This window comes from Syngnathus scovelli, chromosome 11 (assembly GCF_024217435.2).
Source record: "Syngnathus scovelli strain Florida chromosome 11, RoL_Ssco_1.2, whole genome shotgun sequence".
Taxonomy (NCBI): Eukaryota; Metazoa; Chordata; class Actinopteri; order Syngnathiformes; family Syngnathidae; genus Syngnathus; species Syngnathus scovelli.
In genome coordinates, this window is record NC_090857.1 from 9,689,156 (window position 1) to 9,705,382 (window position 16,227).

The following is a 16,227-nucleotide window of genomic DNA, read 5'->3' on the forward strand; positions in this document are numbered from 1 at the left end:
TGACGCCTCGCCGCTAACGACATTTCAGCACGGGCGACGACGACAATGCTTTCATTAATATTCCATGCATGCTGGGCCACAGGCTCGTCAAGTCCTCTAGTTTATCTGCATAGAACTTTCCACACATCAACAGTCACAAAGTGCTTTACAAGCTGAAGTTGATTAGTAGGCATGACCAAACTTTAAAAAAAAAGTCTGTAAAATATAACGGATAATTGAAAATAGAACATAACCTTCTGCAGTAGGTCATTTTGTTTGGCTTCCCACAGTTTACTTTGAAATAAATATAGTAATGTTAACAAGTGCATGGATAATTTTGTCTGCACAGTACGTACCTTACGCTGAATGTAAAACATGTAGCAAAGGTCAACTATTCTCAAATACTGTACAAATACTGTGCAAATCTACCTGTGTAGTTGGCTCTTTTAAAACTGCGTGCAAGGTTTGAATGTAGCCTTAATTGATAGGTTGGATGGAATTGGACAATATTTTGCATTTGACCCTATATCTGATCGGCTGTGATATTTGTTAACCTTCAAATAAATAAATAAATAAATAAATACATAAATAAATAAATAAATAAATAAATAAATAAATAAATAAATAGGAATTAAAATCATGAAATATAATATAATAATAATAATAATAATAATAATAATAATAATAATAATAATAATAAATAAGCTTCTACACACACGAAGGCAAAATGTTATCTCCAAGTTGTAGAAGTACACAATTAGTTTGCAGATGTGTGCATATGGTGCATGCAGCAGACCCTGCCAAAAACAGATACCATGTCACACTGGATAAACATTTAGAATGGCTTGCTCAGAGACTCAATGTGTGTACTAGACACCTCACTAAATCATTTTATTGATGATGTAATTTCACGTTTCACAGATGGTGCAATTAAAAAAGACCCAGTATGTCCCATTTAAGTGTTTTGACCAGCAAAGCGTTCACGTCTCTAAAAGGTCACTGAATCAGTATGAACAATAGTGTCACATCGAAGGCAAGGGCATTAAATCAGAAGATAAAACTTTCCATAATGAGGGTACCGCAGTTTGAAAGACTTTGTCACTTTTACTTTTCAGGGTATTGCAAGGGACATGGGCTAAGTCCTGCTTGGAGGACCTTCTGAGAACCGCTAGTGACACGAGGGCACAGCGCATCACTAATATAAGCAGGTGCTTCAACGTGCACGTCAGTGTAAGTGATGATAAGGCTCTTAAATTGGATCCTTTAGGAGGAAGTCAACGTATAGAGGCCAAGACAGGAGTGATGTGACGAGACTGCTTAAGAGCCCAGCGGCATTGTGGAGCAGTTAGCGGCAGTCAACCCATGATTTGTTGATGCAAGTGAATTATAGTGTGGGGAGATACGACCATTTCAAGTCGTGACGTGGAGATACGACCATTTCAAGTCGTGACGTGGAGTTTGACATTCTTCTCTTTGTGCTGGCAGATGTAAAGAAAGTGATTGCTTTTTATCCAATCCTGGTGAGCAAGAGTGCAAGCTCCTACTTTACTCCAACGCGTGCCTATCTTCATATGTCAGCCACGTGATTGACTGGTGAGCTGCCCGGGTCATCCCCGCCTCCCGCCTTAATTCAGATGAATAGCTTTGGCCAAGGCACCTCGGAAAAAAGAAGCGCTATTGAAAATGGATGAGATACATCACACCGAGTTTGGCAGTGTCCACGAAGAAGGCGGGCTGACCGCTTTCTGACGGACACACCCTCGGCGTGCCACCCGCTGCTGACTCACCTCAGTGCGTGCGCTATCACAAAAAGATTGTGATGGATGATGAGTGAGTCAGCTGGCAAGTTTTTTTCTCCGCTCTGAGTTATTTCTCTGTAGACACAAAGAAGATGTATGCCCGCACAGAGGAACAAATGATCTCTAAGTGGAAGGGACAGCGGTGCACCAATATGGAGCTCTTAAAAGTAGTTTCTCATGCTGAAACCGCTGCCCGGGAAAACAAGAAATGATTGGAGGACGAAAGTGGGGGTTGATCACGGCGTCCATTTTAGTCCGAGAAGAATGGAGAGCTTTCTTTTGATCTAAGAATAAAAGATGGAGAAAATCTGCGAGTGACACATTTAAGGAAAAGAAGCAGGATTGTTTTATGCGTCATCACCATGTCGTATCTTGAATTTGTATTTGATTTGATTTTCTGGAAGTAATGATAATTGTCTAGCGCTCGCAGATGTTGGCAGGCGGGTTGACAGATGGCTTTTTGAAGTCCACATAGCTACCGTATATAACAAACAACAATGAATAATAAATAGAACATCGTGTCACATTAGGCGCTACTTTCAGAGAACTCACTGCAAGCTGAACACCATCAAAGCATTTTATAGGAAAATTCGAACGTGTTTGAATGGTAAAGATGAGCAAGCACCACCTACACAAAATGTGGTCTGCTTAAACATGAGCGCCGCAAAATGATCCTTTAACATTGACCCTGAGTACACAGCTGTCCACGGGGGTGGGATTGGAGGCCGATCCTCCAAACGGTAATGGCCGAATCACTGCATGTATAATGAATCACAAGCGAGGGAGGTGGACAGCGTGCTCGCAGTTTTGTTTTGTTTTTCTTTATGTATCTTGCTTCTATTGTGTTATGCTGTTGACTATACTGGAATGAATTAAGGATGAGCAAATACAAATAACAATTGTGGTTCCATGTTGAATGTTTGATGACATTTGGAGTCCATTGAGGATGCTCAGTCAGTTTTATAGTTTCTTATATTGTTACAGAGAATATAATATGATGTAAAGTGTCTTCCACCTGTATATCAAATCCAACCCTAATTTGATATTTCCTCCTTTTTGTTACCATTTTCCATCAACCATCTTTAGCCGTGCACAAATGCATTACCCGATTGCACGCAGTCCGATTAAGGCGAGTCTAATTGAATCAACTTCAATTAAAATCGTAATTATGGCTGTCTCTTCGGAAGTTATGACTGTGATGGCTTGATTTAGGTTCCTACTTTGCACGGCTTTCGAGTCTCGCAAGCTTATGTGTCGAATTCTTCTGGATAAATTTGGGTCGAAATCACTGGGGTGGGTTTTTTAAGATGAGGTAAGATAATATACGAGATATTCCTTTATTTGCCCCACACAGGGAAATTCAAGTTTACAGCAGTTCAAATTAAAAAGAGCAAACAGGAGTTTTACTAAAGAAAAAATAGAATATACACTAGTCTCCTATGAATCATCTCCAAGATTCTCCTAGATTGCTGGCACTGCTGGCACTTAAGTTATATTTGAACAGATTTTTTTTTTTTTTTTTTTTTACATATGAATAAGATTTATTGCACCCTGGGGTTTCTGTTGCAAAGTCTGACAGCAGGAAGGACTTTTAAACAAGAGGTTTTCTTTTACTGCAGGGAACTTTTGTCTTCTGATGATCTATTCTGTTTAATGGAAGTGGAATTTTCTCATGTTTCTCGGTTTCTTTTGCTTTGCTTTTCCTTTATCTTGTGCTGAGAAAAGTCCTCACAGCTATGGCTGATTCATTATTATTTCATCCGAAGAATGTATTTATTATCATGTATCGTGTTTGCTTTTGTGTTTTGGCGGACATCTAATTCGTATGCGTAACCACCAAAAAAAAAAAAAAGCATAACTTGAGGCTGCATTATCTTTCCATTTGACATTCAACATTTTCTTTGTTTTCTAAATGCTCATTAAAAGTGCGCCTCGGGTTGTGTACGCAGGTACGGTGTTGCATCCCGAAACTTTTACACCCGGTGAGACACAGCACGACATAATCCCAGAAGCATTTTGCTCCGAGCAAGGCGTCTTACGTTACAAACAGCCGTGATAATATCAAGGGAAGATGAGATGGATAGTGCGGCACATACAACTCGCTAGATTCAAGCACAAACAGTCGTAGGGCAACATTAGTGAAATCAATAAACTTGTGATCTGGGTAAAAAAAAAAAAAGAGGTAAAGTTTCAACCGGATTCACAATCGTCTTTGGGATGCGACTCCAAGATCCTACATAAGCATATCCAATTACAGCCTGATCTGATGAGATTTGACAGAGATTTTAGTTCATTAGCATTTTAAATTGGATCATCTAAACATGCTGCACCCCATCCAGATTGATTTGACGTAATAGCTTTTGACCCTAAATGGAATACATACAGAAAATATGGAGTTTTTTATGCCAGCTATAATGGAATTTTCTGTCAAATTACAAAGCAAAATAGATTTTTTTTTTTTTTTTTTAGATTACTATTGACAACAGAGAAAATAGCTCATTTGGAATTGTTCTTTCAGCAAAACATTTAAAGGCACAAAATGTATGACTACACAAATAACGATGACTTTTGTCTGTTTACTCACAAATTGGCTGTGGGCGTCTTTATATTGAACTCAAAGCTGATAACTCAAGTCATGACTTATTTTGCTGTATGAATGCCAATAGGTTTATTGTAGCGTCTGGCATGTATGGTAGCGGATTTAACAGCTCTAGCTGCTTCCATAGATGGATATATTTGCAATCTTTTATTTTTATTTCATGGCCAATGAAATGAAATTGGATACTTCATCAACAAATTCACCGATTCCATTACGGCGGCCATCATAACTTGGAAGTCGCCATCCATTCACGGAACTACTCCAAAATCAAAGCATCCAGACAAATACCCACCGATGTACATCCACCATTAAATGAACAACAACAACAAAAAGTGATGTTAGAGTAATGCCACTACCTTTACCAACAAAAAAATAAAAATAAAAATGTAAAAATAAAAAAAAAAAAAAGGTTTCTGACATGAAGGCTCAGCAGAAGCGATCACTTTCGAAGGCCTTCCTATTTTGGCCATAGCTCTTTAATGGTTTTTATCTTGCATACAGCGAGAGAACATTCAGCGAGTCACCGCGCCGGGGAGTCGGGGACCTGGAAAAAACTTTAATGAGGTATCCTGCAGGGGCTCCCCCATGGGTGTTCCTGCATAAATAAATATGCGTCATACAAAGACATACCATTGCCCAACACTCAAAGTTGCTCTGAAAACTTTATCGGAATCATACGGCAGAAATCACGATACTGAGATAAAATACTCTGAAAACTTTATCGGAATCATACGGCAGAAGTCACAATACTGAGATAAAATACTCTGAATTGGGAGAAATGTTTTAAACTAACTAGATTACTCTCGCTAACTAAGAATTTTGTTGCCCAGTATTACTGCTGTGCGTGTGCTTTTCCCACTCCGAAGAAATACGTTAGGGTCATTAAAGACCTAAGTCTCTCCGGTAAGCTCCAGCTCACACGCGACCCTAATCAGGACGATCGGTATAGTAAAAAGCACGGATGGATGGATGCTGTGTAATGAAAGCAGAGAGAGCTAGCGGCAGAGGGAATGACACTCAAAACCTCCACTTTGCTTGCTCGCGATGCACTTAATCAACAGTCAATTTCACACTGTGGACAGAATTCTTAACAATCAATCAACTCATCGACTATTTTGCCCATCCATACTACAAAGCACCGACTTGACAAGCAGTCATTGTGATAAATTATTTTCGCTTTTGTAAGCTTGCCAATTTCTACCAGAGGTAAGTTGGCGATGTTAAACAGCAACTGCGCTAATGTCTTTGAATGCCCTTCATTGCTTACAAGCGCCCAGTCACGTCTCATTTTGGGCACAACTAAATCACGCCATTAGCTCCGCCTCCATCTCCTCGAAAGATGCTGATGGGTCATTTTTTTGACAGCCACAATCACTTCCAGAGGAGGCGAGATGGATTTGTGAGATTACGTGGTGCTATTCGTTTGATTGTATCTACCGCACAAGCTTAGCGCAACACACAAACAATTGCTCAATAGAAGATGGGGTGGGGTGAAAACAAAACAGGAAGAAAATCAACAATTTTCATATTTCCCACATGTATATTGATTGTTGTCTGATGGACTGTAAGATGGCAAGGGGTACTCAAGGCTCACATGCTCAATGCTAATGTAATGGTAAAAAGATGAGGTCAGCAAGTCACTGGCGTCACCAAAGTAGAATTGATTCCAGATCAGATCTCACTTACATGAGAAACATGGGTGTAAAGGAATTGATTATGAGTGCTGAGAAATGGACGCTGCCTGTGGTGAGATGAAAGCTGGAGGAGGGATCAGCAATGTCCTTCTCCTTTGGCCTCTCGTCCTTCTCAGTCAAAAGCACCATCATTAAGGATTTCATGCCGTCAGCTGTTCCCACCATTAAAAACACGTTCCACGTTTTCATTATTATGAAGTGCACATTCACCCAGGTTGCTCCGTAACTGCTGCTTTCACGTTATTCCAGCTAGAAAAAGAACAATAAGTGCACATACATTCAAATGAACCACTTTATTTAATTCCCGTCTGGATTACTATAATGCACTTTTTTTTGGGAGTCGGCCAGTTCTCCATCAAGCATCTCTAGTTGGTCCAAAATATTGCTGCTCGCCTCTTGACTGATATTCATAAGAGGGATGACATGCCAAATGTTAGACAAATATTTTTGGGGTGTTATCTGGTGCCATGTAGGTGCCTGAGGGGAGGAACTTTGTTCAGTCGGTCCATAACTGCCATTTGTGGCATCAACTGGCAATCCACTACCTTTTTATGTGGAGGTTAATTAGCGTGTCTTTCACTGATTCACAATACGCAAAAAAATCGGCCAGCATAAAAGTTTTCTGCATTCACGATTCTATTCATTATTTTTTCTTATTGTCAAGATTTTCCATTTAATGAGAAATTCTTAAAAGTTAGTGAATTGATAAAACAAGACATGAAAGAAGATTAAGGCCAGGGCAAGAACAACAACCATCAGCCGAGGCCACCTCAGGGCCCATTGGTGACCGTGAAAAAGCTAGCTTTTTATTTCTCTGATTTGGACCAAAAAAGACAAAACCTGCCCACGGCAAGCCCCTGAGCAAGTGCCCTCGGCCACAAGGCTGTCACCACAGTTGTGTTCTCGGCTGCAGTTTGAGCCACCATCGAGCAAAGTGGTTACTTTGAATGCAGGTAGCACACTGTAAACAAGAGGTGATGTCATAATTGTTACCTTTAATGGCACGGCATCATGGAGCACTTTTTGATGAGTTTGCCTTTAAACTATCAGGTGGAATTTTCTATTCCCTCCACGGGCTCTTAACACTATCCATTTTTCATATTTTTTGGCACCACTTGGTCCATTGTTTTCTTTTGACAAATACCCTCGACGGTATAAACAAAGAAATCCTATTGTCCCCACTTCAGGATTGTATTGTATTCTTGTATTACTGTTGATTTGTGGAATTTAGTAAATCATTGCAGAAACACCCTACAGCGTGCAATTCCAATTGGTACCGACTGTAAATGTCAGGATGCAAATCTGATGAAAATTAATTAACCCGGTGATGACAGCTACGCAGGGAAAAGTAGTTCCTGTACACATTTCTAATCACAGAGAAGGTGACAGCAGTGCAACCTGAAGGCAGCCCCCCCTTCACACGTCTCAATGATAATCTGAATTTACTTATGTCATTGATTATGTCTGCTAGAAAAAAAAGTCCAGGAGGGCATTTAATCCCATCATTTTTGCAGAGACACAGAAACACGGGACAAACAAGATTAATAATAGCCTGCACTCCCTGTCCCCGGGGCTTGGCGGCTAACAACTCTTGACAAAACAGGCCTTCGAACGGCAGATGGATTGTTTGCGGAGATGAAGGGATGTTGTATTGGGAGCATAATTAAGAGAGAGAGAGGGAGCGTGAGAGAGCAGGAGATGCCCGCGTCCCTTCTTTTCCCAGAATCCCTTTGAAAGAGCCTTGCGAAATTAAATCAGCCGGTGACGGTCGCCGTCGAGAGATTCCACCTGGGAACAGTGACCGCCGACGTGAATATACACTAATCAGACTTTGTATCTTCTGAAGAATAGATTGCGTTTAATAAATGTGAACAATACTCCTGTGGTTCAATGAATAAGGCGTTCAGTCCTTGGGAGAGTTAATACAGAGTTGACGAATGTTTTGAACACAGGCAACATCTGTGCGGCTTGTGATGTCAGACGTGAGCTGCATGGATTTATGAGAATGGGCCGCATGTGAAAGTAGAATTATTTGAGAAATCATCTCCAACATCAAAGCTTTCATACACATTCAAGTTAATTACGACCCGAGGCAGCAAAATCACATTTATCACTGTCTAAAGATCAGATAAGGTATAATAAATGCTTTTTACTTGGCGGTAAAAGTAAAGTTCAGTCAATTAGAACCGAGCTCAACACCAGAAGCCACATTAGTCAAACTTGTGAAAAATATGATTTGAAATTCTGTATGTTGAAGCTATCTATTAATCCAAGAAAACATTCTGGCCTACATTCACCTCACTCAAGGGATTCATGGATGCTTGCTCGGTGAAAGCTACAATTTTTTTCACATTTCGAAAGCATTCAATCCTCACTTTTTGTACCGTCTTTGCTTGTCAGACATTAGAAATAATCTCACTTACGTACGTACCCCTTTTACATCATGCAGAATGTAGAGGCTGGCTTTTCGATATGTACATCAATTTTACCAGGCGCTGGAATCTTAGCCTGTCTAAGATTTACTAGGCGGCTGTTTGGAGGTGTAACCGATCATAAACGCAACATGTCAACAGGAAAATCGAAAAGCTATGGCTATGCCACGGGGAGCTGTGTGTTCAGACAAGAGGTGTTCACTAAGATATATTTTCAATGTAAATATGTAGTAAATATATTTTACTGTAAAATGATTTATGTTGAGCGCACAGCTCGTAGAAATGGAAGCATGCGAAAACGGTCATTGAATTGTTGCTTAACTATTTACTTATTATTTATTGCATTGCAACCTGGAGAACTAAGAACCAACATACAACCAAGTTTCTTCCTGGTTACATTCTTGCGATCAATAATAGAGGACAGCAATCCCGTGTGGTTTGACGGAATGCATTTTTTGGTACACCTAGATTTCTTTTTTTTTTTTTTATTATTATTTGAAAAGAAACAGAACCAGGGGAAAAGGAACCAACTTTACAAACCCATCGAATGACAACCTCCCCCAAAAATAATAAAAAGTAAACAAAATATTACTTTTAGTTAGTAGTTGAGTGCGCTGCTGTTTTTGTCTGTTACTTGCTAAAATTATACAATTGAGTCCTCGATTTCCGGGCTTTATATTCCAATCGTTGTTTTTCCATTTGATTTACAGATGCATTTTTAGGACTGTCAAATATATTTAGCACACTAGTTTAGAAGTAAATTACAGTTCCCTCCCAGTGCTGGGAGCCCAGAAATCCAATACTTGCGAACAATGGAATTCTTTTAGCTTGTGATTGCAGTTTATATCTTTCCTACTACGCTGATCACGTAAAAAAAAAATAATAATAATAATCTTAAATTTCAAAAAGAAAAAACATAGTTGTGTTATTCCGACTGTTACGTCAAAGTAGAGAAAAGACAGTGACAAAGCATTAAAATTTGAGCACAACCGCTGCTTATCCGGGGGGGGGGGGGGGGGGGGGGGGGTCATGCAAAGTACTACTTTGATAGGCAAACGACAAACCGGTGAAATGTGACAAGTTTGAAAACGAGAGCAGCTTTCCTTTCAGCATCTTGCTTCTACAGTACAATAATGCAAATGTTGAGCTCATGGCCATGAAAAAGTGGATCAGGCAGCTGTCACCAATCTAAAGCCAACACGGAAGCCTTGCGGCTCCACTAACACCTGACACATTTAATCAAGGGAGAGGGTCAACATTCAGGCCAACACCGTCTGCAGGGGAGCTACTGAGGATCCTCGCAACTGAATAAGTCCAAGATCTCCTTTCAGTCAAGTCTGGTTGATTAAAACAAAATTGTGCACTTAAAAAAATGTACTTATTCAAATAGACTAACCCTTCCAAGGGCGCATAATAAGTCAACATTTGAAGTAGATATTCACTCCGCTCAATGTCGATATATTACTGACAAACAGGATGAAGCATGGAGTTGATGTCCATCCATTGTGGTATTATCACAAAAATGGGATTATCTCTATAAATGTTCTGCACACCTCATTTTAATCAACAATCCAATTCCATGCAAACAAATTCCTAATCAGCTATTATTATTGAAAATGATACAAAAATGGTGCTTTGACGAATAGAATCAAATCCTGGAGACCATCGCGTTCAATCTAAAAATTTGTTAAGTTAAATAAGATCGGCAAAATACTCAAAACAGCACCCAGTGATGCAGTGCACGACTACAGTTACAATAAAAAAGTGTGTACCCTAATGAAGTGTAAAATGTAAGCGCACAGTGGTTTCTTTATAATGCTGCCATTGCCTATAAATCTAAGAACTTCTGAGGGTTTCTAGATTGTTTGAACACGTTTAAAGACGGGCATCAAATAGATCGTGTTTCATTTTGGCCTTTTAATTAATTGAGGAATATTTCAGCAGATTGCATCACTCTAAAAGGAAACTACACAACGTGGCTCAGGTGTTATCGCTTTTGCCTGCATGTTCACCGGGATGGTGATCGACAGATGAACAGACGCATCCCTAACCAGGTTGAGAAGTAACATTTACAAGCAGTTCTGCGATTGTGAGGGTCACGGGATTACTTTGTACATCCTGCTCTTCTACAGATGATATTCATAGCCATTCTAACCTATAAAGTCAAATTTAGACAAAGTTAGTTTTTTATTCTCTCATGGTTGGTATACACGAAATAATTACAGAAACACTAAGAATGTAGCGGATTTTAGATTATGAGTAAAGTGGGCCATGAGACACAGGCGTCCAAAATAAAACATATTTAACCAAAAATAAATTAAAAAAGCTACACTCCGTCATTATTGTGACATTTTGAACTGCACTGCTGCAACACTAGCTGGCTGAGGGGGATAAAATTCCGTAGAGTACAGTCAGGATTTGATTTTGAGCCGCTTAATTTGAGCTGATACTGATCCCGTAAAATGTGTCCATATTTGCCTGGCTCCTTTGGGTGTGATGGTGTTACTATAAAATTGAGCAGATTCAGGAACTGAGATGAAGGGAAGTATTTTGCCAATGCGAAAATTCAATAGTGTTCCTGCATAAATTGATGAATCAAAGGTTGTCTTAATTCAGTTATAATGAGGAAAATGGCACTACTTTCTCTTAAGGACATACCTTTAATTACTGTGGCTTAATAAATTCATTGGGGACACTTCATCGGGAGTATAAAGGGTAGTGCGCCTCGAGAGGTGGGCAACAAATTAAACTTCCATTTTAAATAGCTTAAACTGAATCAAACTGCCTGCTGTCAGCAGGAAGATCCAATAAGAAAAAGACCCTGCGGGGTTTTGACCTTTGCAACTCCATGCACCGACGTGAGCTCCATGTTCTGAAATCACGGGCCGGAATATGCTGTAAGATATAAATGTTAAGAATGGAGGGGGATGTTTACTTAGTACATTGACAATTCTAAATAATAACACAATGCAGGGAGGCAGGAATAAAAGTTGGTCGAAAGAAAAAGCATTCTATGAATCGATCCTTGAAACAAAAGGTTTTGCATCACAAAGAGAGGAGACCATATTTTGAGTGGTGTAAAAACAACTCCTCTGATCAAAAGTAACATTTCTTGGCTAGACTATTAATAAATCAAACTAGCAAACAGTAAGGGTCAAACAAAGCTAATGTTTTTATTATCTATAAGGACGGAACCATTTTATTTTTTTTAATGAACTGTACTAGTACTCAGCCTGTGCTTTATATAGTAAAGAAAGTAATTTGACGAAGTGATAAAATAAAGAAATGCAGAGGTATTAGTATTGAGCCTTGTGGGACTCCAAGGCGAGAATGGAGACGTTGACCATTTAAGTCAAAATAGTACGGTGGGAATAACTCATGACATGATACAATAAAATCACAACATGTTGTACTTCTCAGGCATATTTTTCCAACATTGTGTTTCAACTCCAAATTGTACAACTTCCGGGGACTGTACTCAGTTTGAACCTCAGCAGATACTCTACTGTGTGCCTATCTATCATATACCTAAAAGTAGCTAATAATAAGGCTCGCAAGCATTGAGGAGGCAGGAACTGGAACGAGATATTCCTCCAAATATTTTGCTTCCAAGTGTGAGAATTCACTTTCGCACCTCATTTATTTGATTTACTAGGATGTCTTTATTTCTGGAGGAGCACCTGTGACACATTTTTCCTTGTTTGTTTACCATTCCCTTGTGTCTACTCTACCTTTTTGTATGCCGTGTGTTTGAATGTGTGTGTGTGGGTGGGGGCAATGGCACTGCTCTCGCACTCCCACCTTGCACACATGCCATCCGTCAGTACATCAAGCCTCACCACTCCTATGATTGCTTTACTCTCGAGACTTTTTTGGCCTGGCATTCCACTAAATTAACACTGCGACCACTCCACACCTGCTTTGTGGTCTCCTCAACCACTTAGCCTGTAATCCCGACTGTGCTCTGTTTTGTTTACGCTCATCACCCACGCCTACATTTACATCCATCGGGCACTGTTGGTCCTATCAACAAGCATCTGTTGGTTTCTGTCATTAAGGAAGTGTGTGGGCATGGTGCGCAAACGATGGCAGTGGACTATTTTCTCCATCGGATGACTCCCCGCAAGCTAATTTAAGGAGGTTATATGGCAGCGGGGTGATATTTAAGACATCATTTGTGACCGGAGAGTCATTAGTGAGTCAATTCACTGGATTACCCTGCTTTTCGGTGATTTTTACTCACTTGCAGCCCTGACTATCGCTGTATTCCTCTTTTGGTTGACGCATAAAAGAGGAAGCAAAATAACAATGACAAGTAATTGCCACAAAAATGCTTAAGCAGAGTACACGCCTAAAGAGCCTGGAAATAATACTGTAAAAAGACACATTTATGTCTAACTTCCATTTATCCATCCATTTTCTACACCACTTATCCTCATGGCAACGAAAGGCAGGGTACACAATTCACTGGGGTGCTGCTTTTGACACTTTTCTTGTGAGGAGTAATGACTCAACAATTGACATTGGAGCATCACTGCATAATTCCCGCCTGGCAAGAAGTTTTTAGAACCCTGACTGCAATCAAAAACTTTTGTACATTTTTGTCCAACAAAATGGAAGCCCCTCTGTATTTTGCCATGTTAGTGAAGGATTTCCTGACTGATGGCTTCGTCAGTGAGGTCTCCTTTGAATGGGCTCGCTACTCTTCTGACCTCAAACCTTATGGCTTTTTTGCGACAGTATGCCACTAAACCCCATGACCTGTCACAGTCAGAGAAAAGAATTTGTATGGAATGCAGTGAGGTCAGGTGAAGAGAAGCTACAAAAAATAGGAGAGGCCTGCGTAGGAAGGTGGCTGAAGGTTGTTGAGAATAGAGGAGACGGCTATTCTTTAAGGCTCTGGAAGTTTAGCGAATAAAACTGCAATGACTCTTTTGTTAATGCTAAAAATACAAATGAACTCATAGTTTGTGTATTTTTTTTTTAGGATTTTATTTGGCACCCTGTACTACATTGCTTATGTAAGCAAAGCTTTAATGTAGTTTATAGTACACTCAAATTTGACCTTACATTGCTCTGCATATACTCATATTTTTCCCACTGCACCTCTTCAAACGATGTGCTTGTGGAAAAGGGTAAACATGAAAACAAATCAAATTCATTAGGCATTTAAGTCACAAGAAAACATTTGGAATTGACTGCGAGCGGTGAGCACCCACTGGAAGATGTACCTCGCCTATCACCCAAAGTCAGCTGGGAAAAGCTCACCCTAATGAGGACAAGCGATGCAGAAAATGGATGAAGGGTTATGGAATATGGTGCAATGAAAATACATTTCTTCACAGTACAACTACTCCAATAGCACTCAACAAATTATCGCCTGATTAGCAATCATACTCAAATTACCCAAACCGTTAATTAATAATATTTAAAAAAAGGCACTCGCCTTTCTTTTCTGATCTCTGAAAAAAATTGAGTAAATGTGTGGCTACACTAATGGGGCAAATGTCAAAACAAGAGCAGTCCTCTGGAAGCATCTCCCGTTGCGCTAACACATCCATTAGCAGCTATTGGAATTAATGAAGCTACTGGGAGGGCTAGACTTGTCATTAAACCAAAGCGATAGTGTACAAACACCTGAAATTCAGTCAGTGCCGTTGCATAATATGCCATCATTTCAAAAATATGGCCATGATGATCAATTTTATACCTAATTTTATAAACAACAGGAAAAACCAATGGAAATGTGTTGAGAATAAAGCATAGCAACTACTGCATTTACACTCAAGAGATAAAATATCAAAATAAACTACACAGACAAATAAAATTTCAATGTTAATAAAGAACACAACGACACATTCAATGAACTAATGATAATCACAACAAAATTACAATTACTATTACTGTAATATTATGTTCTTATGACTGGTTAGGTATTTTTAGCTCATTCCCAAACGACACCCATTCACTCCAGCATCTCTCCTTGCATGCCTGCTGCGGTTCTCCGTGTGGTGTGCAACACAATAATATCCAGTGTGGGCTCATAATGAAGTGTAAATATGTAATGTACATAATATACAATACATAATATATAGTGCAAAAACTGTAAGATGTGTGTCAGAAAAGTTACGGGACTGATGTCATAAATATTATATTTCAAATCCAACTCTACAGTATAAGTTTTCTCCTTCTAAGAAGTCCCCCTGGAGCCTAACCCACTTCCCCAGCATTCCCTTCCATGCCTTCATGCGTTCCTTGAAGGGTTTTTACAGAATAATCCGCAGTTGCGTTGTCACAGCCATATGCTGTCAGTATATGTTAGCCACATCTTCAAAACCCTTTGAGCTTGGAAAAGTTATTATGCAGAGCCTCAAAGGTCACAGGTCAGATAGGTAGGGAGATTGTTCCAGCACACTGATAGCAACATTCTTCTCGGCCAGGAACTGCCCGATGCTCAGGGCATTGTGAGCAGGCTCTTTGTCATTGTGAAGCAGTAATCATTTCTCTCTTTCTTATCACCGTTGTAGTTTTGGGTTTGAAATCTATTTTTCACACACACTATAGGAAAAATGAGGCAGAAAGGAAAAATCATTACTGACAAACTGGAAATTAATAATTACGCAGCTAGAAATCATGCAGCAGAACATAAGTGAGGAAGTGATCAGATAGTGGAGCAATGCTGGTGGAAAATGTCTGGAGGCATAATGGTCTTAATTTTAGCATCAGCTCCATATGTGTTTGGATTTGTATCCCTTGCTAGACACCTGTCTACCTGCCATTACATGCAAGTGCGGGTAATTGCAATTAAAATGAATATTAATCGTTTTGCTGGTGAGCACAACTTGCTTTAAGTCAGAGCAGAGATGTATAATTCCCATTGAATAACACGCTTCTATAAATATATTACCGCAAAGTAATTGCATATGTATGTAATTTTCACCGAACTAATTCTGTATGTATGGAAATGTGCAATTAAAGTCAAATGAATGTTCTTGTAATAATGAAACTGCAGAGAGAATATCAATTTAGAGACATACATGCAACATGGGGCTCATGGTCCTCTTCGGGCCAAACTAAATTTCTGAAAACAATATGACGCTAGTGGTTGAACAAATGTTTCTCTTAGGGCAGTAATAAGAGCATGGTAAATGTTTAGGGGGCATTTTATACAAGAAGCGCTTGCGAGCTGTCTTACCCACAGGCTATCTTCCAGACCATTCGTTGTAGAGGTTCAATATCATGCCATAACTCCAACTAATAAATAAACATAAATGTCCCTGTGATTCATGTCGGGCTGGAATTCCAATAAAAAAAAATAATGGCCTACAGTCATCCTATAGTAATATTTTGAAGGCCGAGCTCATTTAGGTTAGCTGTCTTCAACTTCTGTGCAAGCCAGATGGTCTAAAATGTCTCCATGGACAGGTGTGGATTCTATTTTTTGTCTTGAGAGAAAAGAGGAGAGAGGGAGGGAGAGAGCAAGAATGGGTAAAAAGGATGGGGGGGTGGAAAAAAAATACCACGGGTCAAATATTGCAGTTCATCTTGTACCGCACATTATTTAAAGAAAATGGAACGTATGTGTTGCCGCCTGTGTCGCTGTAGCAATGAGGCATCGACAGCATCCGTTGCTGATGGGCTTCTTCATCACCCACACACTGTGTGGCGCGCGAGGTAGATGAACATATGGAGAGCGCTATGATGGTCTCTTAAGTGGTCTTCTC

The 16,227-nt window shown here is 39.7% G+C and overlaps 1 long non-coding RNA gene across 6 annotated transcripts in view; it reads right to left on the reverse strand.

Moving 5' to 3' along the window:
* The window catches only part of LOC125977511 (uncharacterized), a 62,858-nt gene that overhangs the window by 29,187 nt on the left and 17,444 nt on the right, over positions 1-16,227 (reverse strand). For 2 of the 6 annotated variants that reach the window (XR_007484650.1, XR_007484648.2), the window contains exon 3: positions 4,817-4,972. The exons of the other annotated variants lie outside the window; for them this stretch is intronic. This is a non-coding gene — a long non-coding RNA (uncharacterized lncRNA). Of the gene's footprint in view, positions 1-4,816; positions 4,973-16,227 lie in introns of those variants that run through there. 6 annotated transcript variants of the gene reach the window in all.